This window comes from Ursus americanus, chromosome 21, assembly GCF_024610735.1.
Source record: "Ursus americanus isolate L20-20 chromosome 21, mUrsAme1.1.p, whole genome shotgun sequence".
Taxonomy (NCBI): domain Eukaryota; kingdom Metazoa; phylum Chordata; class Mammalia; order Carnivora; family Ursidae; genus Ursus; species Ursus americanus.
The window spans coordinates 17,083,229-17,108,037 of record NC_142147.1 but is presented as its reverse complement, the minus strand read 5'-3'; the positions used below and the strand labels follow the sequence as shown (position 1 = coordinate 17,108,037).

General features: G+C 40.6%; 1 pseudogene; it reads left to right on the top strand.

Annotated features, from left to right (window-relative positions):
* Positions 1–313: 313 nt before the first annotated feature.
* On the top strand, positions 314–1,142 carry LOC123798374 (heat shock protein HSP 90-alpha pseudogene; annotated as a pseudogene).
* The last annotated feature ends 23,667 nt before the right edge of the window (positions 1,143–24,809 follow it).

Genomic DNA, 24,809 nt, shown 5'->3' with positions numbered 1-24,809 from the left:
TTGATTTAATCTACAAATTTATCCTTTAAAAACTTGGAATATAACTTATATAAAATAAAGGTCTGTGTACATCTTAATGGATTTCCACCTGTGTCTATAACCATATGTTTACTAACAGATAAAAATGAAAAAAAGTTCCTGGGGCACCTGGGTGGTGCAGTGAGTTGAGTATCTGATTTGCTTTCAGCTCAGGTCATGATCTCAGGGTCATGAGATCGAGCCTCACCCTGGGCTCCACTCTCAGCATAGAATCTGCTTGGGTTACTGTCTCCCTCTCTCTCTGCCCCTCCCTGTCCCTCCCCTCTCTCTGTGCAAGATCATGAAGGACATCTTGGAGAAAAAAGTAGAAAAGGTGGTCGTCTCAAACCAATTGGTGACCTCCCCGTGCTGCATCGTCACAAGCACATATGGCTGGACGGCGAATATGGAGAGGATCATGAAGGCACAAGCCTTAAGAGACAACTCCACCATGGGCTACATGGCCGCGAAGAAGCACCTGGAGATAAACCCTGACCACTCTATCATTGAGACCTTGCAGCAGAAGGCAGAGGCTGACAAGAACAACAAGTCGGTGAAGGATCTGGTCATCCGGCTCTACGAGACCGCTCTCCTGTCGTCAGGCTTCAGTCTGGAAGACCTGCAGACACACGCTAACAGGATCTACAGAATGATCAAGCTCGGTCTCGGTATTGATGAAGACGACCCCACGGCTGATGATAGCAGTGCCGCCGTGAGCGAAGAGATGCCACCCCTCGAAGGTGACGACGACACGTCACGCATGGAGGAAGTCGACTAAGCGCCGCCCAAGAATTACTTGTACATGTATTCAGTACTTTATCTTCATTCCCTCTGATAATATATTTTCAAGGATGTTTTTCTTTATTTTTGTTAACATTTTAAGAATCTATATGGCATGACAATAACTACCTAAGGGGAAGATAAGATTTCTTTCTGTTTCTGAGTGTGATGCTGTGACGTGTAGGAAGCAAAGCCCAGCTAGTTTTTCTTTCCTAGTTCCACGCTGGCTTATTGTAACCAGACAAGGTAACATCTGTTGTGAGGTGTGCGTAACCCAACGTTAACTGTGTGGTCTAAAGTGTTTAGCTACCAAGCAGATTCCTTAGTAAAACCAAATTTTTTTTTTTTTTTTTTGTCACTGAAATGTTCCGAGCTCTACCTTGATGTTCAAAAGAGAACTGTTGGTTAAAATAACTTTCACCTTCTAGGATCTACTTTTTAAATCTTCTATCCCCTGTAGTTATCAACTGCATGTACCAGGCCTCTAGAAGCTAGTAGTTAAACTGAACCAACTGGATGGGAGTAACTATGTATAGGGCTTATATTCCAAAGAAGAGCGTTGTTTAGAGTAGCAGAATTCTAAGCCTACTTGGCGTGTTGTAAAGCTGTTGAAGAAGCAACTCAGCAAATTCTGTGAGTGGAAATGTAGTGCTCAAGTCACATTCTGCTTTAAAAGGTTGTAACAAATACAAACAAATTAAAATAAATAAATAAATAAATAAATAAATAAATAAATAAATAAAATATTTAAAATTTAAAAATAAAATAAAAAAATTCCCACAAGCCCAAGAGGCTCCATTCCAAACCATTCCACCAGGTACATTGCCCCTGACCCTCCAGAGGTAACTAATATTCTGACTTAATAGTATCATCAATTTTGTCTATTCTTGAAAAATCCTACAAATGAAATCAAAGGCCATGCGCTCTAATGTGTACATTTTTTTTATTAAGCATACTGTCTGTGAAATTCATTTATGTTATGTATATCAGTAATTTTTTTTCTCTTATTGCTGAACAGAATTACTGTTTTGATCTAAATACATACTTGACTGCTTGGGGTGGGGGTGGATAACTGAAAGTGTGGATAAGCTTCCTACAGGCTCCCTTCGATACTTCCTTCCAGCATTCAGAGAAGTCTATTTCTGTTCAATCCTCTCTGCTATTTTATCACAGTGAGCATAAGGTTTTCCTTTCTATTACTCCTATTACCAGGAACACCTCCCTATATATGTTTCAGCACATCAAGCTCCATCAATTTCCAAATGAAAACATATTTTTATTCTCTTGATTATCTATCTCAATTCCTCTCCCACTCTACTCTTTATTATTTATCACAACAGCTTTATCACCTGACATCATAAAACAACTCTGAATTAAGTTTGAAGTACAGACATCATACGAAACAAATCTGTTGTATTACGATTGGACATAAAATCACACTTATGCCAAGGCTAAGAAGAATATGGCAGTTGGTAATGGAAATCTACAAATCTATAAATCTAACCAAGTGATATTAGAGCACAGCTCACCAGTAATGAGTCCTTTCTTAACACCCATTTTTTTCTTTTTTAATTCAACCTAAGAATCTCAGAAAGGCCTTGCTCCTTGCTCCTGGGTATTCTTCTTCTGCTTTTTTTTTTTTTTATGTTTCAGACAAACTCTCTAAACCAGTCATTTAATTGGAGGACATCACCCTCAGGAACGTTTAAACCACACTGAGGAGATACAGACCCAGAACTTGCCATTTGCAGAGAAGTTGCAATTAATTCACTTCCCTCCTGGAGGCACTGAGTAACATGTCCGAGAAGGACATCTCTTCCAATGACAGAGTAAACCCGAGGAAACTGACCATATGCACACTACTGAACTTTCTTCTTAAATATTTTTTATCTTTTCTTTTGGACACATCTTTCAGTTTAAAGAGGAATATCAGGTTAATAGATTTTAATAGCTGTCTTCCTCTGTTGGTATGTATAATGAGTGGGAGAAAGACAATGTACCACAAACTAACGGATTGATTTTATGTCACAAGGGATTTCACAACCCTGAAGTCATGATTTTCTTCTCTGTACACTGCCATTAACCTACAGATAGTATAACAGAGGTAGATTTGTAAAACTTCAAAGATGTTTTGATTTAAAATTATTCATGGGAAGGGAAATAACTTTCTTAGATTTTCTTGAAATCTTTTTTATTTATTTTTTTTTATTAAAGATTTTATTTATTTATTCGACAGAGATAGAGACAGCCAGCGAGAGAGGGAACACAAGCAGGGGAAGTGGGAGAGGAAGAAGCAGGCTCATAGTGGAGGAGCCTGATGTGGGGCTCGATCCCACAACGCCGGGATCACGCCCTGAGCCGAAGGCAGACGCTTAACCGCTGTGCCACCCAGGCGCCCCTTGAAATCTTTTTTATAGCCAATAATCATTTCATCAGATAACACTCCCAGGAAAAAAAAAAAATCCAAAAACAAACAAACAAGCAAAACCAGCATAGATAATCAAGTAATAATAGTTACTGTTTATTGAGCAATTACTGTATGTCAGAAACTATGCTCTGTACTCTATAAACATTAATGTATTAAATTTTCATTATAACCTTGTGAGCTGTCAATCTACATTTTCCCCCAGAAGGAAGGGATTCAAAGCTCAAAAATGTTAAGCAAAGTATCCAAGATCACAAGAGTATGTAAATAATGAATGTCAAAGATGGGACTCAAACCTTTGCCTGTTTTTTTTTTGTTTTCAAAAGCTCCTTCCAATGTTATGCAAGCTGTTACTTTTTTGAGGTAGGTCAGAAAGAGTGAACAATATTTTCCTATTAAAACATCCATGGGGATTGTTAAAAGATAAACTGAGTTGTATAAAAACTTTTAAGAGTTTATTTGAGCAAAAATCAATTGGAATCAGGCAGCATCCAATCTAGAAAACCGAAAGGAGCTCCAAGGAACTGTATAAGATGAAAGACTTTTATAGACAGAAGGGAGTGGGAATAAGGACATTATAGTGGCAAAAAAAGTGGATTGGTTATTGCAAGGTTAAATTCCTTTAGCGGTTGGCAGGGGTCTATCAAGCAGATTACCTAACCAGTGCTGACTAGCTAATTCCTTTTTTTTTTTTTAAGATTTTATTTATTTATTTGACAGAGAGACAGCCAGCGAGAGAGGGAACACAGCAGGGGGAGTGGGAGAGGAAGAAGCAGGCTCCTAGCGGAGGAACCCGATGTGGGGCTCGATCCCAGAACCCCAGGATCACGCCCTGAGCCGAAGGCAGACGCTTAACGACTGAGCCACCCAGGCGCCCCTGACTAGGTAATTCCTGATTGACTAGTATAAGATTCCATTTCTGGGAGAGCCAAAACTGTAATTCAGTTAATTCTGGGTTTGGTGACATGGGGCGTAACATAAAAGACTTCATTTTGGGATCTGTTGTTATGTTTTTAGTAGGAATTAGTTAAGATTCTAGCCAAGAGGAAACTGGAAATTGTCATCTTTTGTATCACTGAAGCACAGAAATTATAATAGTGTAACATACTGATGAATTTTTTTTTTTTTAAAGATTTTATTTATTTGACAGAGATAGAGACAGCCAGTGAGAGAGGGAACACAAGCAGGGGGAGTGGGAGAGGAAGAAGCAGGCTCATAGCAGAGGAGCCTGATGTGGGGCTCGATCCCATAACGCCGGGATCACGCCCTGAGCCGAAGGCAGACGCTCAACCGCTGTGCCACCCAGGCGCCCCAATGATGAATTTTTTTTACCACTAATTTGTCACTGCTTCCTTAGAGCTAAAGCCTACCTAGCGGGACCCGTATCTCATGCAAAATTCACCACCAGTTATTGAGGTGATATGTTTATATGTAAGAAATTTTTTGAAGGATTTGATATAAATGTGTCAGAAAATTCTGAGGACTTTTAGAATACACAGAAGAGAAAAAGAAAGAAAGTAACATGAAGGAAAACAAAATAAAGAGAAAAGAAAGGCAAGAAAAAAAAAAGCAAAGGAAAAGAGTGGAGCACTCAGAAGGATAATTTTCCTTCCCTCTCATTGTTACTTGGACTACCCACTTTGTTTTTTCCATGATTCTTTTTGTTGTTTTTTTGGAGCTGTGTTTGTTCAAGGATGGGCCACATTTCCTTTGAGTTTTCACATGCGAGTTATCCAATGTCCAATCTGTTTCATTTCCTTCCTTTAAATTGTACCATATACGGAGTTCTTTCTAGTTCTATATTCAGTTCCGCCACTTCTAAACTAGAAATGTATGTCTAATTCCAAAACTAAATACTCCAATACTCAATTATCATCTGAACCCTGATTTCCAGTTCCTAATCTACTCTTCCTCTAAAACTGTTCCTCACTTGTCCTAGAAGTGTGAAAATTGTGACACACACATTGTAGGTCTAGTCTAGTTTTAAATTAGAGTGTGTTTCTTCCAAATGTGTTTAAGAGCACACAGGTGCAACTTGCAGGTAAGAATAGTGAAGTTTTATAAAGGTTGACAGATTTATTCCAGGCCAGTCAAAATAGCAGGGAGCTTAGCTATGATTTGAATCCAGGCCATACTGCCCTAAAACTTGAAGAAGAGGGAAGGTTCCAGCCTAGATATTTTGATCCAGCACGATCTTCAAAGCTTAGTTTAAAAATTCAGAAATAATACCATCTATTTATGTTTGCAAATATGTAATTAGATTCTTTTTAGTAAGAGAATGGGATCATCCAGTTCCACTGACATTGTTCAAGAGGAAACCACAGAGCATAAGGACATCTGAACGCACCTCTACTATGTCCTGGCTACACCATGCTGTAGCACAGCATGTCCTTTTCCACTACTAAAAATATAATGAGATGTTTCAAAGCATGGTTTTTGGCACCATCTCCATATCCGCCATCCTTAGCACAGGTCCTAGAACATAGTGTTTATTAAATGTTGGGTCAATGCAGGACTAATGAACAAATGAATGAATGAAGGGTTGAATTAGTTTTTTTTTTTTTTTTTATACTCAGGATCTCATGACGTAGTCATAAAATACAAGGATCAAGTTTCACAGTTACTGTGATCAACACTCTCATCTTTCAAGAACCTAAGCATATCTTTCTTTCTTCGGGCTCTGATCACCGCCTAGCATTTTACCAGTTTTCTAGACCTCCTGGAAATGCTAATATCTTTCTCCTTGTTTAGCCCTTAACTCCTTCCAGTCCACTGTCTTCACTGGATCCAGAATTAATCCTGTCAAGCACACTGAGACTGATCTACGCATGTCCTTTCCACAGTTCACAATATTCAAGATAAATTTAAACTCCTTAACAAAGCCTTCAAGGCCCTCGACAATCTCCATCCTGCTTTCCTCTCCAGTCTTCTTGTAAGTTTTATTACTTACTCTATGCTAATCTAACATGAGCTACTGACTAGTCTCTGGATGGTCAGTCTTGCCTTCGGCCTCTGCACAAACTGCTCCCTCATTCTGCAAGGACCATCATGTCCCATCTTTGCCTGAGTTATTCCTATGCTATCTTCAGCTCATGGTTAAATTTTCTTCTATCCTGAAAGGCTTTCTCCTTGCTGTGCTCCTACACAAATTAGTGCATATCACTCTTCAATAACTTCCCTTCCACCATATTGCTCACTAGTGATTTATTTATCTATTCCTAACCCAACCCTCAGTGAATACTTTGAGGACAGAGACAGTTTTGTTATTTTTAGCTTACAACACCTGACCTAACACATAGTAGGTATTCAATAAATGTAGATGTGATAAGAAATAAAACAGCATGACAAAGCTACAAAGGTCCTAACAGCACATCAAGAGTTCAGTCTCATTCCCTTGTCTCTAATTCTTGACTCCCTCCTGAAAATGTAACTGAGGGCTCAGTTGGAAATTTGCTCTCTGCTTTGAATTTTCAGTGTTCAATTCACTGTTTTTTTCTCCTTCCAATACCTATCCCTTGGGCCTTTATAAAAATGCCTGCTGTGCTCTATCCTCTCCTCAGCCCAACGTGGGCAGAAATCCTGAGAGCCACACAACAGATCACCTGCCACAGAGATCACTGCAACGCTGGTACTGTGCTCTAGAAAAAGGCGACTTACTTCCCAGGATTTCAGGAAATTGACTTTGTTGGCAATAACTCTGTGTACTTACCTATGCATACACACTGCAAAGGAGGAGAACATCTAATGCCTTAAACAGACTGAAAGAGCTGCTCAATTAGAAATTTTTATTTTTATCTAGATTGATGGCTATGTGAAAGATATACTTGAAACTCATTAGTAGGAACAGCTACCATTCATTGAGTACATATTAAACATTAATCCCTAAATTAAGAGCTTTCTCTGCAGCAGCTTATTAAATTCTCACTTCATACCTATGAAGGAGATGCTATTATGCCAACACTGCAGGTAAGAAAATAAAACTCTGAGAGTTTAAGAAACTTGCCTAATGTCCCATAGCTAGAAGGGACAGAACTGGGGTGTAGATGTGTGTTGTATCAGAACCCTCTCTCTGATAACCACGTAATGCTATGGTATTTATCAAAGTACCAGAAAAGCAGCCAGATACAAGGTTTACTGCTTTGGTCTGTGGTTGGACTGACAATCATTTGCTCAAAATCATTCACCTGATTGGAGGTGTTGAGGAAAAATGTAAACAGGAGCATAAAGTGAAAGAAAGGCATAATTTTTATATTCTAGTAGACAGTATTGGATTGTGAGAGAAAGAGTCGCTATATTTAAATGAATTAGTTAACATCAAACTTTAAGATAATGTTAAATGACACATAATTTTAAGATTCTTCAATCATTTAAGGTCATTAAGTCACACACACACACACACACACTCACACACACACACACACACACAAATATCAGGGGGAGAGAGAGAAAGATACTATACATAGAGGATGGAAGATAGATATCCTACAGAAAAGCCATCAAGATAACCAAAAGAAAGGGCACCTGGGTGGCTTAGTCAGTTAAGCATCTGCCCTCAGCTCAGGTCATGATCCCAGGGTCCTGGTGTTGAGCCCTTTGTAGGGCTCCCTGCTCAGTGGGGAGTCTGCCTGCTTCTCCCTCCCTATCCCCGTGCTCATGCCTCTCTACTCCACTCATCCTCTCTCACATACTCTCTCTCTAATTAAAAAAGAAAAGAAAAAAAAAAGAAAAAGGTAACTGAAAGGAATAGGGGTGCCTGAGTGGTGATATCAGTTGAGCATCTGACTCTTGATTTTCGCTCAGGTCATGATCTCGGGGTCCTGAGATTGAGACCTGCATTGTGAGCCCTGTGTCTGGCTCCCCGCTCAGCGGGGAGTCCAACTGAGATTCTCTCTCCCTCTGCTCCTCCCCCAGCTCACACACTCTCTCCAAAATGAATAAATAAATCTTAAAAAAAAAAAAGATAACTAAAAGGAATGTACTCATCCCTTGGCAAATATTTCTGTACTCTCCAAATAATGTAAAATGAGAAGTAAGGCTCACTGCTATTTGGGGGCAACTTTCAGATACCTGACATAGCTGATAAACTATAAGTCACTTGCATACTGAACTTCTATCTATCTGATGAGCTTAGTGCCACCACATCTACATTTAGAATCTGCCCATATCTAAAATATGCTAAGTAAATGTTCCACAGAAATTTCTCCTTGCTTCCTTCAAGTTTCAGAGACTACCTGTGAAGAAATATGTTTTTCTTTCATCCACTGCTATACACATAATCACTGTTTTCAGAAATAAAATTCTCACATTGTTTATATTTTAATAAGATACATGAAACTAGATAAAACAGGGAATACAAGTCAGTCTTTGATCATTAGTTAATAATCAGACCTGACCCACTCCTGCCTTTTATTTTTCCCTCAAAAGGAAAATTCGGAGTAAGAAATTACCTTCAATTATATTTGGTTAATACTGCCCTTGTTAGCCCTTGTTAGCACACTACTATACCTCATAAAGACCAATTTAGTCTCCTTGCTTACCCCCAACCCCCATGCTTGGTGGGGTCTTCCAGTTGGCCAAATGGCAGGCACTGTCCTGAAGAGGCAAGTGATAGGGCAGGGACAAAGGGATGTGTCATGACCACAGGTCACAGTGAGCAAGGGGGGTGAAAGGGGCCATGTGGGCTGGTTTAAGCCCAGTTGGAGTCTCCACAGAAGAGGATCGGTTGAAGGATTGTGGTTGGTGGCTCACTTGGAGTAATCAAAGGTGGCAGTGGTGTGTCAGACTTGGGGAGAAGCTCTTTCTGAGCATGCCCATTTCTCCAAGCCCTGGGCAGTACGATCTGTGTCCAAGCAAGCAAGAACAGCCTCACACCATCCTCTGTCACTCAGGGGCCTCTCTCCCAGGGCTCTGAGGATGGAAAGCACAGCAGAGGACACTATTCCCAGCCTGCCAGAGAAGCAGGGAACATGGGAAGCCCTGACAGGTGTGGTGAGGAAGGTGTAGAGGAGCTAGGAGAAACTATCTTCATAAAGATCACCCTGGACAGTGAATCCATGCTGCCCTATTATATGGCCAGATGCAGCTGCACAGTGGGCATGTTTAATACCTCCATGGGTACTGCAACAACAACTGTATGAGAGAATATGTTATATTCAAGGACATACTGATGTTTGAGAACAAATTTAACCAGATCAAAAGAGATGTGATCAATGTGCACAGCCATGTCCTAATGGTGTCTGTGGGTACTAAGTCCTATCACGTCCAGCCCTAGCCTTGTACTACCTGACGTCATGCTGCTCAATGGACTAGCTGCAAGCTAGGAAGAATATGCCAGACATGGACGTGACATCCAGGCAAGAGGCCACAAGCTTAATAAGACCTAGAGCTAATTAGGTTGCTTCCACTGAAGTTTGTAAAGCATTTGTCCGTGATATGAAAAGCAGCAGTTCTACCTGAAGTTTGCCACTGGCTGTTCTTTTTACCTTTCAGCTATGCCTCATTCAGATGCAGAAAATCTTCTTGTTGATTGGAAAAGCCGCCTTGGTTACCTCTGATACCATCAGTGGAGGGTTACAGCAATACTCAGACCATCCCAGCTGCAGACACAATGGGCATGCCTGTATTTGAGACAGAGGCCAAACTCCTGGTAGTGTACCACTGCAGAGATTCCAGAAGACAAGGCCAAGGAGCTTTGGCAGAGCACCTACAAACTAATCCTGCATCGTCTTTGATGTTCTCTTAGGCTCACCTGTAAAATGAATTGCATTTAGAAGGGTTCAGGACCCCGGAAGCCACCACTTAGAGGACTTGCCACACTGGAGAGGCTCTTAGCACTTCTCCAAAACGTCCCCCGACGGTGAATTCTGGCTATTCCTTAGATGTTAACTCCTTTCATCTCATACACAATGTTGTAGAACCCTAGACAACATCCCGACCATCCAGTCTATTCCTGAATACTTACTACCGAAGTCTGAGCAGTCTGATCTGTTATGCGACATTTTTAACTATTATAAAGTCCTTCCTTTGATCCAGAAACTGTGTGATGTGAATACATCAATAGCAGTGTATATGCCTGTGCACGTGTGCATGATTTTTTGGTTACTATCAAAATTATGCACTTCCCCTGACCGGCAGTTTTACTTAAAGGAATCTACTCTGAAGTAATACTAATACAACTGTATAAAATAGAAGTTTCTGAGAATATAATACTAGAACTATTCTGAAAAAACTGGAATGCCTATTTTGTGTGTGTTTGTGTATGTGATGTAGGAGTCCGCACTTGATGATCTCAAAGATTCTTCTCATTATAAGCTCATGAGCTGTTCAGTTGCAGAAGCAAGAGGAGCAGCCCTTCTAGTCCCACTGGCTTCTCTACTTCACTTGTTTTTCCTCCCTTTCTGTCCAGGCTATGGAGTTTTGTGAAGAACACAAAGACCAAGTCAGCATCAAGAGCCTTCACTGGTTCCCTGGGGTGTTTGGGGCCTCATCCTTTGGTAATGCTAGAAGGTAAGAAACCAAACATGCAGACCCAGGACAGATAAGTACAACACTAGCAGGATCAGCTTTTACGGATCCAGGAGCATGCAGACCAGCATGGCCCGACAAGTCCCTTCTGACTAATTCTCAGTCTTAGTGTGTCTGTATCAAGTGCTGCAAACACATCCTTGTCCTCAGATGATACTTCTAGCCTGTCAACAGAAATTTCTGATCTCTGTCCCCTGAGCAGCATGTGTGCAGTGACTGCAGGAGGTGACACCACCAGCAAGCCTATTGTAGAAACAGCTAACGGTCCTTTAAGGAACCCCTGTTTCAGTCTTGCAGTTGAAGGTCCCATAATGTAGCCCCTCATCTGAACCCTGCAGAACAAAGTTCATATGAGTGAACAGGATGGAAACCATGGGGTCTCCCAATCCAACACTGAAACTTGAAGAAAAAGAGAGAAAAAGTAAGAACTCCCAAGAGATATTCCCATTACCATGAGATTGGAAAGGACAAGTTGACCCTAACATCATTCTTCTGCTGGTCCTTATCTTTCTCTGAAGCCATTAGGAGAGAAAGGAAATAGGGCAGAATATCCCATGGGCAGAGGACACAGCTCTTTATCCCCCAGAAACACCAGCCTTAGCCCTCTGCAAACGAGTTCATGTTACTTCAAAAATTTGTGAGGCACTTAACCACAACTAGTTCACATTCTTCAAGTAAGAGCCTCAAAGGGATGAGAATTTCAAAGCCCACTCAACTGCACAAACTGATCCTATGCTCTGTAATAAGAGAACTAGGAAGATTGACTCTTTCCTGAAGCTCAAAGCCCACTCCACCCCGCTACACACTGAAGTCTCTGGTCATGGTAATTTAGACCCAGCAGGACTGGTTCTGCAAAGCCTGCTGTACTGCACGTGGTGCAGAGATAGACATCAAGTCTGAGGCTATGGTGGAGAGCAGCGTGGAGACCCTCATGCAGACAGCAGAGTGTGGGGAGGAACTGGCCATCACGGACACCGTAATATCTGAGACCATCAAAAAATGGAGTCAGAGCACAGGACCTAGTGTGATTCCAGCTTAGATTCTCTTAATTTTAAGTATACATAAATAAATCAATATTTGTAGAAAAAGGACAATTTGGGATTCCTGTACTCTCCTCCAAAAAAATTAAGCATTTAAATTTCAGGTATAACACTATAAACTCAACCTATGTTGCCCACTGAGTTTGAGAGAAGTACTCAAATGAATTGTTCATACTTGATAATCTCCTTTTCCCCGGTCTCCAACTTGGTTCCTTATCACTCAGTTGCAGTTGCTGGGTGGTGAATGTTAAAAGTAACTTTTGGAAAGGTTAAACATCTGAAGCTGTTTCAATGGATCATGATTATTTTGATTTTTTGATTTCCCCTCAAAATTACATCAAGTAACGGTATTCATAAAATAGGACTCCTAATAATAATGGGTTAAAATGAAAATCCTATTTTGGTTGCTAGTGAAATAGGATTTTGCATTAATTAGACTATTTTAGAAAGTGCTAATTGCTATTCTCTGTAGGTATTGCTCTGATGCTGCCCTTGTAAGAGGTGGATGTTTTGGTGATAGAATTTCAAGAATTTCATGAAGACACCCATTCCATCAGATGCATGGCACTCTGTACACGGGAACCTCACCCACATGAACACACACAAAGGCACACTCACAGGCACACACAAGCAAATACACCCCCAGGTGGGGGATGGTTGTAATACTACTGTGCAGTACAGGCCTCTTGGCTATTCCACTGCATTATTTCCTGTGGGGAAATTATGCTATGACACAGTAAGTGACAACGTCTAACACTGCAGTTGTACTGGACATAGAGGACAGCGTGACAAAAAGGGAAGAACTCAGACTCTGGAATCAGACCACCCTGGATGTGAATCCTTACTCCATTCATTAGGCGATCCCTGAGTAGGTCACACACTGTAAGTCTGATTCCTCCCTTGCTGGGATTACTAAATCAAATCACATATCTAAAGCACCTAGCAGGGAGCCATGCAAAGAAGTGGAACATCAAAAGCTTACATTCCTCCTTTCCGTTCAATTGATTAAATTTATATGGTGGAAAGGAGATCACAAGATCATAAGATCACAGAACCTCTGCCGGGGGGCGGGGGTGAGGGGGTGGGGGTGGGGGGGCAGAATAGGAAGTAAGTGAACTCAGGTAAGCCTGACAAATCAGAAACAGAATCTACCTCTTACGGGTATTTTCTACATTTGAATACGCCTCAGAGAACTGTGTTTGAAGAGTTAAAGAATTGCTGAAATGACCTAATCCTGATTTATATGTTTGTTTGTTCTCCCTGTTCAGGACGAGCTAAAGACCACTTTTTGAAAACTATAGTGGAATAATGAGAATATCACCAATGGTATTTTTCTGTCCTATTCATGCCACCTGTCCTATCCATCACCTTTACAACTGCTTTGGATATTGCCATGTTACAGACATAAAATTATGCTAAGAACTCACATTCCTAAACCATGTTCCTCTCACAATGCCCAACTAAATTATTCTTGACTCTTGCTAGACTGTTACTTCAAAATAACTTACTTTACCATTTCTCTTATTTACAAAATGCACGCCAGCATTTCTGATGTGGAAGTGTACATGAAAAATGATGTGGGTACGGCATATTAGGTTAAAGCATGAGACTCCTGCAGCTTCTATTAGCCACTGTGGGCAATCTTAAGGGAGAAAATGATTTCTGGGGAATGGGATCATATCTCTCTGGGAGATATTCTATTTTTGAGTATTATCATCCCTGACTTTCTTCAATAATTATTATGATAAAAAGAAAAAAAAAATAAGAGATAAACTTCACTGACCATCTCAAAGTTGTCAGGAATATGTGATGCCTTGTCTTGTTTCATCCAACAAACACTCTCTAAAGATGTAACCTCCCCATTTCACAGATGAGGAAAATTCAACATGTACATTGCCTGAAGTACCAAGAACCTGATAGAGTTCCTTCACTATTCCATGTCCTTCCTTTGCCAATGCTTCACTCTATCAGATTATCATTTAAGGGAGCTAAACACAGTATGTGGGATATGTTCCCTGCCAGTCAGAACCAAAATATGTACCACTAGCAGCCTGAGACACAGTTTCCCTGGCATCCACCTCAAATCACTGCCACAGACCCAGCTCTTCTTCTTCATATGCTCATCTCTTAAACAATATTTCCCACATCCTCTATATTGGCTTTTGTTTTTCTGGTCTTATTGCTTCTGCCTAAAATAACTTAAATGTAAATGGGATTCATATGGGTAGAGTACATCATTCTAAGTCATAATGAAACATCTGAATCTTATTCCTAGTATTCGACTTACTTGCTTCTCTCATTTCCTGGTCACCTGCAGATGCGATCACCTTACACTGTGGCATTTTACAAGTTATCTGTAAATATGCTAAACATGTCAAGACCAATAACACAGTCTGTCAGATCCACAGGCCACTTGCCATTTCATGTGGAATTTGTGTGTGTGTGCCTGCCTACGCGCGTGTTTTGTAAAAGTGAATTATAATCTACTGCTTTCTTTTATCCTGTAGGATAATATTAACAATCTTGGATACTGTATAATTGACAAGGAAAAAACAACAGAATTATTCCATGTCTACTAATGCAGTGTGTAAATAGAAAATTAAAGCAATTTCAAAACAGAAGGAAGGGAAAAGACATTGAGAGAGAAATCATTCCACATTTCTTTTTTTTTTTTTTTAAGATTTTATTTATTTATTCGACAGAGAGAGAGAGACAGCCAGCGAGAGAGGGAACACAAGCAGGGGGAGTGGGAGAGGAAGAAGCAGGCTCATAGTGGAGGAGCCTGATGTGGGGCTCGATCCCATAACACCGGGATCATGCCCTGAGCCAAAGGCAGACGCTTAACCGCTGTGCCACCCAGGCGCCCCCATTCCACATTTCTGCTACTTATCCCTGGCAATGCTAGCAAAAGGTGTGAAAATATTAATTCAGGTCAATCTCCTTAATTATAGATAATCCTACTTTAAGAACAATGACTAAAGACGCAACAGTTGAAAAATGTTGCTCAACAAATTGACAATTAACAAATGTGATAAAAACCTCAGTCATTATTTTTAATTCTTGATCCTCAGATTTAAGATTCTATTTTCATGCATGTTAAATTTATTCAGATTGTTCAGTTTAGTACAAGAAATGTTTTAAGGGATCTTGGTTTTCAAAAACAATAAAATAAAAAGATAAAAGAACTTTGATATCCAGCTTTGAAAAGAGTTAAAGAACATTATAATAAAATGAAGAAGGCACTAAGAATGTGTGTAAATACAGATAGGGAAAATTTTATATATATATATAAAATCTTATCTCCCGTGGAAAAAAGCTGTTTATTCTCCAGTGTCTTTTATTTCTTTCACCCATATCATATGGTTGTAGTTTTGTGGGAAAGAATTGAGTCAACGGCTGTAGTAAGAGGCGCCCCAGGTTAATGAGAAAGGACACTGTATTCCTATGGATCTTAGTTTGAATGCTGTTTTAGGCACTGAGTTGTCACTGAGGCACTTCTAAGATTCCATTTTTCCCATCCACAAAATGGGTACAATAATATCTGAAACACAGTGTTCGTGTGATGTTAAAAAAATTTTTTTTTCTTCAGGTACCTGGTTGGCTCAGTGGGTTAAGCATCAGGCTCTTGATTCCAGCTCACGTCATGATCTCAGGGCCCTGAGATGGAGCCGTGCACAGGGCTCCGTGCTCAGTGGGGAATCTGCCTGAGATCCTCTCCCTCTCCTTCTGCCCCCAGCCCCCGGACTCCTGCGTGCACACGCTAATAAATAAATCCTGAAAAAAAATATTTCTCTCCTCTTTTCAAATCTTTTAATTATTTCACTTAGTATAATCCAACCCCTTACCAAGGCTTACAAGCTATCACACGACCCACCCTAGATTTCACAGTGGTTGAAGCAGTCTTCTTTGTGAGTCTCAGGCACGGCTGTGCTGGCTTCTAACACCTTCGTACTGCTGTTTCCCCCTGCTCACAACCTCCTTTCTGGGGATTCACATATGACTGGCCGCTCACTACAATTTGCATTTCTGCTCACCTCTTCAGATACATCTTCCAATTCACAACATAAATTAGTGATTCCTGCCCTGTCATGCTTATCCTTGTTTACTGTCCACTCATTATCTTTCAGAGTGACTACCAAAATCTCTAGACTATAAACTCTGTGAGAGAAGGGACTTCGCCTCTCTCTTTGACTCTCTGTCCTCAGAGTCAGTGTATAATAGATGCTTAATATATTTGGGCCAAATGAATCATTAAAGGTCTCAGCACAGAGTTCAGATCATCACAGGTACAGAATAAATATTAGTTTCCTCCCTTCTATTTAAATTTTCTGACTGCATAATAATGTCTTTACAATTATGCAGTTGCCATGTAGAAGACCTATATATTAAGACCATAAGAAGAAAATAAAATCAAAATGAGAGTGTACACACACACACACACACACACACACACACACACACACACACACACACCCCTACAGACCTGAGAGTAGAATGCAGGTCCCGAGCAGATTGTTGGTTATTCAGAAAGAGCATTTTAACTCTGAATGTCCTTAGTCCCTTTAATGATAACATTGAATGTTTGGGAAAGATAATCTCTAAAATCTATATATACCTTTCCTTTGTAAAGCCTATTCTATGTTTGCTCAAAGAGGAAATCAAGCCAAATAAAGCAATTTAAATGTATATTGTGATAGTCAATATATCTACTTTGCATTCTGGGGATTATGTACAGTTAGAAGGACCACTCTCTGAATTAAAGAGAATAATAATCACCTTTACAGGCTCTTCTGTCCCCTACTTTCCCATTAACACAGATGAACGTCAGGTTACTTCCACAACACAGGACTGTATTTCTCGTTGCTGTTTTATATCTGCCTTACTTCTCTGTCTTCTGTGCATTCTTTCTACCTCACTTCCTGTGTATTTTGGGCTATCAGCTCTGAAGCACAGCCTCCTTGCCCAAAACGAGGCAGATGAGAGGCCCTCCTCTCACAAAATAGAGTGAGCAGCTCAGAACTAGGCTTATCACTTGAACCAGATAAGAGTCATGGGGTGAGTTTATTTCATTAAATAAACCATTAAAATTCACACTTTTTGTGAAAATTTTAATGGACTTTATTTTTTAAGGGCAGTTTTAGGTTCACAGCAAAACTGTGAAGATAGAAGTTTTCCCACATACCAACCTCCCTGGACACATGCACGTAACCTTCCCATCATTAACACCCACTGTTGGATATTACTACTAAAACTATTTTGACACATCAGTGCTGAGACTCCATAGCTTACGTCCACATGTACTCTTGGTGTTACACATTCTATGGGCTTGGGCAAATATATCATCACATGTATCAACCACTAATAATAATAAAGAGTAGTTTCACCACCTTAAAAATCCTCTGTGCTTTGCCTACCCGTTCCTCTCTCCCTCCTAATGTAACCCCAGCAACTACCGATCTTTTTTACTGTCTCCAGTTTTGCCTTTTCCAGAATGTCATACAGTTGGAAACAGACATGACGTAGTCTTTTCAGATTGGCTTCTGTCACTTAGTAACATGCATTTAAGTTTCCACCGTCTTTTCATGGTTTGATAGCTCATTTCTTTTTGGTGCTTAAATAATATTTGTCTACATGTATACAATTTACTTATCCCTTCACCTACTGAAAGACTTTGGTTGCTTCTAAGTGTTTTGACATCTGCCATTAATTTGGGGGAAATTCTTAGTCATTATTGCTTATGTATTTCTTCTCTTTCTTTCTTCTCCTTCTGGTATTCCCATGATGTGAATTTTGGATATTCTACTCTGGTTGTTTTTTTATTTATTTCTGCTTTTGTTTTGTTTTTCCTCTTTGCTTTCAGGTTTGTGGGGGTTTTTATGGTTTTGTTTTTGTTTTTCTAATATCTTCAAGCTCAGATATTCTTTCCTCATCCTGGTCTACTAGTAAACCCACCAAAGACACTCTTCATTTCTATCACGGTGTTTTTTTCTCTCTAGCATTTCTTTTCAGTACTTTTTGAGAATTTCTGTCTCTCTGTTTGCATTTCCCATCTGTTACTGCATTCTATCTAGTTTATCCATTAGAGCCCTTAACGTATTGATCACAGTAATTTTAAATTCCTGGTCTGATCATTCTAATATTCATGCCATTTCTGAGTCTGGTTCTAAAGCCTGCTTTCTTCTTTCAAACAGTGTCTTTTGCCTTTTAGTATGCCTGGTAGTTTTTTGTTTGTTTTTTTTGTTGTTTTTTTGTTTTTTGTTTTTTCTTGACAGGCAGACAAGATGAACTAGGCTAGAGGTCAGTATTTCCTTTTTCCCTTATGAAAGGGTGGATGGGGCTAGAGCTGGGTGTCTTTATTCCCCTAGTTCAGTTAGGGTCTGATAAAGCTTCAGGAGATCAGCTTCTGGTTAAATAGTTTCCCCTGAGGAAAGACCTTGTTAATAAAAACAGAATTATCTGGGATATTTCAGAATGCTTCCTTTTCCTCTCTCTCTGCCTGAGACACAAGGGGATTTTTCTCTGATTATTCACTGGGAGAACCTGAAAGAGCTCCAGTAGGTAAAACTCACAAAAGTGTGGTAGCCCTCCAATGACTAGGTCCCCCTGGAGTTTTCCTCTCTCAAACTTGTACACAAAGTCCCTACCAATTTGTCAGTGACATGTCGGGTTTTCCTATCTGCCACCTGTTCCCCTGGAGGCTTCTGTTTGTGGATTTCCACTAGGTAAGTTGCCATTTTTTGTATGTGCCTCCCTGCCTCTCTGATTTTGGAGGCAGATTTTCCCTGTGTTATGGACTGAATGTTTGTGTCCCCCAATGTAAGGGTACCATGAGGAGCCTTTGGGAGATAATTAGGGTGGAGCCCTCAGGAATGGGATTAGAGCCCTTGTAAGTGTCAGGAGAGAGCTTGCTGCTCCTCTCTCTGCCCTTTGCCATATGAGGAAGGATACACCAAGAAGACAGCCATGCACAAACCTGAAAGAGGCCTCTTACCAGAGCACAACCATGCTGGCACTCTGATCTTGAGCTCCAGCCTGCACAACCGTGAAAAATGAATTTATGTTGTTTATAAGCCACCCAGTCTATAATAGTTTGTTATAGCAGCCCTAACAGTCTAGGGCATTCTCTGACTCTAGTTCCCTTATGGATCTAAGAACAGTTGGTGATTTTTCAGTTCATCCAGTTTTTCTAACTTGCTGTTAGAACAGAGCAGTAACTTCTAAGTCTCATGTGTCAGACCAGAAATTTCAAGACCTGCAAATTTACATCAAAATTTATTCTACATATCTGGAGGAAATATTACATCAATTAATATCCAGAGGAATCGTTACATTGATTAAGAAGGTTAGTTTCCCAAAAGGAGGGTGCCTTTTAATTCCCCAAGTAAACAGATGTGTCTTCTCTACCCTTGCCTAGACCATACACCCACATATGGGATGATGACTGGGCAAGGGAGTTTCACATATTTTCCTTCATGAAATGAACTCTAAGACTATCCACCTGGTACTCCAACAGAGAGAAATCTGCCTGAGCATAGAGTCAACCCAGAGTAAAGTAGGTCTAAGCAATAGAAGGGACAGAGATTCCTGAACAAATTATTTGAGCCCTCGGGTTCACCCCATTGTGAAGATGAGGACAAATTTGTATTTCTTGGTTCAACAAGCCAGTAAACTCTTAACTCACCCCCAATTTCTTTCAACTCAGTCTAATCAGAATTGTGTTTCTCTCATTAGCAGTGAGAAGAAACTTGGCCAACATAACTTTTCTTTCTTCTACTCTGTGGTATTAGACTGGCCCCATTCACCACTTTAGAGGCTATAATAGTGGCTTTACATGTACAGTAACTTGGGTAGTTTTTATATGATGTTTGGTGTATTATTTACTCTCTTTACTATGGCTTAAATAGTGGAGAAATGTTCATATGTTCCTAAGGATGTACCCTGACCCTTTTCCCAGTAAGCAAAGGTATTTTGCCCTAGCTACACCTACATGCCTTTAAAACTTGAAAATAAAATATGACAAAACATGACAAAACACACTGGACTTGCTTTGTAAGTCTTATTAACATCCTCTTAATTCTCCAAATTCCAGCTTTTATTATCACAAAGGTCTCTGTTGTCAAACAGATTTCTATTTTGTATGTGTAATTTCCTTCATTTTTGTTTAACCATAAACGCTACATTTTCTATTTATTCATTCATATATTCTCTCAACAAGTATTTGGGCATATCAACTATGAACCAGGAATTATGGTGGAAGCCAGGTTGAAAATAAAAACAAATATGGTAATTACTAAATATATATACATGTATACATTTGACAGTTGTTCAAATTTACCAAAGAGTTCCCAGAACGGAATCCAGGTTTCTGATTCCTCTTAGAATGCTCTTTTTTAAATAAAACTTACCCCTTTTATATAGCAACGCTGATTTTCCCCACTTGGTTAGATGGGGGAAAATCTGCATTCTAATGCCTAGAAATAAACAAAAATTGCTCAAATATCATTTTGTCCAAAGAGAAGAGTGACAATTCTTTCCGGCATGCACGGTGTCTCAAGAAGACACGAAATATCACCTCATTTACTAGAACTCAGCCAGGAAAGCACGTATCCCTCATCAAAGAAAGCATTTAAAAATTAAGCTTCTCTTTAAAATACACATTTTACTAATTGAGAAGAGAATTGGCAACAACATTTTGACAATACTAGCATTGCGGGCTTTAAGCAACTTTTAAGAAAAGTGCTGAAATGGCTTATTTTTGTGACACCCAAACACATACTGGAGAGAGACCTTGGACTCTACCTCCAATCTGCACCTGACCCGCTCTGTGACTTTTGGCAAATCCTCAATTTCTGAGTTCGATGAGTCCCACTATCTTATTTTTAAACATGCAGAGTGATGGAGTTTTAGAATACAGGTGAACTTCAGTGGGACAGCCAAGAAAGAATTCTTGAGATGTCTCTAGTGCAAAAAGGTGGTTTTATTAAAGCACGGGGACAGGACGGGTGGGCAGAAAAAGCTGCCTCAGGTTTGTGAGGTGTGGCTGACTATGTACTTGAGAATCGGCGGAGGTATGGAAAAGGAAGGTTTCAAAAGGATTTTTGTATGTGAAAGAAGATTCACAGGATCCCGGAGGCCTTGCCATTGTCAAGTTAAGGTTGTCTTTCCTTCTGGTAAGGCACTAGCAGTGAGATAGTTGGGAGCTTCCTGGAGGAACATTACACTTTACCTACTTCAAGTATCTGTCAATGGGCTGCAGATTATAAGGACATTTAATTGTATCTACATTCCTTTCTGGAAGCTACACCATTGATAGCAATTTACAAGAATAAAGCATTTCTAAGACTTTTGTAAACTGAGGGAGACTCTTGTCTTGCAGGATTGTAATCTCTGTAAATTAACAATTTGTTTTTCCTTTAGGACAGCCAGAAGTGCCTAAAGAATGTCACATATAAGGGGGGGGGGGAATGTTATCTTCCTGTCCTCAGCTAGCCTTCTGCTCCCTCATCAAAAGGATAACATTTCACATTTTGTTAAAATGAGGAAGTTTGCTCACTTAAAGTCAATACCAAAAAAGTCAAATGGAAATTCATACTGATGGCTGTTATCATTACCCAAGTAAGCGGGAGATTTAATCATTCATTCATTCTTACTATTTTCATTCATTCGGCCCACTCATGTATTTAATTTATTTTGGACGAAAAACCAATTTTTTTTTCTGCGAAGGGCAGATAATAAATATCTTACTCTCTGCAGGTTGTTAAGTCTCTGTCACAATGATTCAACTGTGTCTTGTAACAGAAATACAACGCAATGCATTGTAGACAATACATATGATGAGGGAACGGAAGGCAAGCTGAAGACAAAGCAGAAGCTGACACCCTCCACCCCCCCCCCATGGGATGTATGTGGCATTCCTCAGGCTCCTGGCTGCCCTAAAGGACAAAGAGACAGTCCTTACTACCTACAGCCCATTGACAAGTCCTTGAAACAGGCATGGTGATATTCCTCTAGGAACTCAGCTGCCTCGATGTTAATATTTTGCTAAGGGCAAAAGGCAGTCCTAGCCTGACCCCCTCCCCTCCACCAAGATCCTGTAAGACTACTTTAACGTATAAAAATTCCTTTGGAAACTTCCTTTATCTCTAACCCCCCAAGATACGTATTGGCAATCATCCCCCAAGCATATGGCCCACCGATATATATCTGAAGGGTCTCACGACTCAGGTTTTATTAGACAGCAATAAATGACCTTTTCCCAACAACAGCTAGCCCCCTCAAGGTCCTGGAAACCTTGCTTCCAGAATTCCTTAGAGACTTACGCTATCCCTAACCCCCTCCCAACCTGAGGGTATATAATGGGCCATTCCTCACAACCCCGGGGCAGCAGCTCTTTCTGCCCACGGGTCCTGTCCCCGAGCTTTAATAAACCACCATTTTGCACCAAAGACGTCTCAAGAATTCTTTCTCGGTCGTAGGCTCTGGACCCCACCCCACTGAACCTCACGTATATTCCCCAACCTCATCACACAGACAAACAGGTGTGGATGTGTTACACTAACTTTATTTACAGAAACACGTGGGGAGCCATATTTGCTCAAGAGCTATAGGGCTGAGTCCTGCTTTAAACAAAAGGCAGACACAATTTAAATGGAGCCATAGGCACCATGGTAATACTTTTACACAATTAACTCTGTTTAATTCTCACAACCAAAACTCCATTCATTTGATGTGCTGTATATAGCAGAAAGACACAAATTCCACATTCTTAAAAGATTCTAAATATCTGTGTAGAAAGAAATTCAGCAAATTAATATAAAACAAGTAAATTAAATGAAAGAAAATAAAACAGAGTAAAGGCATGGAAAGCATTGGGATACTGTTTCTAATGGATCTGTCCTGAAGTTCTCTTCGAAATACTGACATTTGCACAGAGATCTAAATGAAGTGAGGGCACGTCCTAAGAGGCACATGGGGAGAAGTGTTTCAGAAGAAGAAAGAAGTGGGGAAAACAGTAAAGGCCCTAGGATGGGAGCCTGGCTAAAAGAACAATCAGGACATTAACATGAGAAAAGACACATCTGCAAGGCAGCCTAAGGGGAAGTTTCCTGCTCCTATCTTCCCTCAACAATAATCTAGCATCTATCCACACCTAAAAATCCACTTTAGGAGCCAGGCAGGATATGTTGAAATCCCGGTGCCATCTAAGACCTGGGAGAGCCACTTTGAGAAATCAAGCTCAACCCTGGGTGGCTGACTTGCCAAGGACACAGATACAGACCCAGAAAATACTTCCTTACCACTGAGGGCTAGCCTAGCCCCATCTGACTTTAGTCCTGTCACCAGCATCAAACACCAAGGGATCAGAGAGGAGCCATGCCCACCCATGCCTCTGGTAGTAGACATACAGACTTTGGTCCTACTGTGGACCCTGAAGTGGCTCAGGAAGGGCTCCAGCCTCTCTCCACCACAGTTCCCATGGGCCCTGGAGGTGACCCGCCAAATTCAGTCCAAGTGTAGATTCCGAAAGAACTTTGTAACTGCACTCCAGCCTGTCCCACCCACAGTCACTGAACAGTCCTGACGAAACAGGGACATGGCAGGACACCTCGTATCTGCACCACCGAATATCTTGAAAGAGCCCTATATGTACTTGGCTCTAGCACTGTGCATGGGCATGTGTGCAGACACACATGCACCCACCCCCAGCTTTGCAGTCTCTGAGCAGCACCCCCTTGCCCAGGGACCTGGTGGGAGACCCACCCATCTGTGCCTCTAGAGCCAGGTCTATGGACCTCTGGCTTTGCTGTGGACCCTGAAATAGCCCAGGGACTGGGTGCCAGTGCCTCTTAACCATATTGCAGGGCTAGTCCTGTCTGCAAGGGACCCACAAAATGACCAAGCTAAAGCCCTCCCAGGGACTCGACAGGAGCCACACTTATCCAAACACCAAGCCTGCTATCTGAGGACCCAACCAGAGGCCATAAAGTGGACCCTTGTCCCAGTGCCACCTTACTGAACCAGGTACTAGAGGCAGTCTCAACCACCCAGAGACCAGGTAGGACTCACACCCACCTGAACCCCTGGTAATAAGCCTGTGAACTGTGAATCTTACTGCAGACACAGTGACAATTTCGTAACACAGCACAAGTGTGATTCCAGAGGTAACACATCTGTCTGAAGAACTGACACGAGTGATGTTTTTTTAATGTGTTACATAGATACAAAATGGAATATTATTCAGTCATAAAAGAAGGAAACCCTGCTCTGTGTGGCAACATGGATGGACTTTGAGGACATTAGGATAAGTGAAATAAGTCAGAGAAGAAAAAATACTGCATAATATCACTTTAAAAGTGCAGAACTCACAGAAACAGAGACTAGAATGGTGGCTGCCAGGGGTTGAGAGGTGGGAGAAATAGGGAGGTGTTAGTCAAACCTCCAGTTATAAGTTGATTAATTTCTGGGAATCTACTGCCCAGGATGGTTATTATAGTTCACAATACTGTATGTATTACATATTTGAAAGTTGCTAAAAGAATGGATCTTAAAGGTTCTCACACAAAAAAATGGTAATTACTTGAGATGATGGAGATGTTAACTAATCTCAACTGTGATAATCATTTGGCAGCATATACATGTGTTAAATCATCACGTGTACAACTTAAACTTGCACAATATTATATGTCAATTATATCTCAATAAATCTGGGGGGAGGGGAAGGAAATTAATGTGACCAGAGCAACAAAGCAAACACACAATTTGATGGAGATGAGGTTAAGTGGCAGCCCTTCACCAAAACAGGCAGGGCAGTGTGAACCATGGGGAGGAGTTTGGATTCTATTCTGAGCGACCTGGGAAGCCAGAAGAGGGAAGAGAAGAGTCACATGCTTTCATTTATATTTAAAAAAAAAAAAAATCACTCTGGCAGGTAAAACGTGCATTTGGGAGGAGGCAGAGTGATCACTTGAACATCTCTTGCGTAATTCAGGCAAGAGATTATAACAACAGGGACTGTGATGATA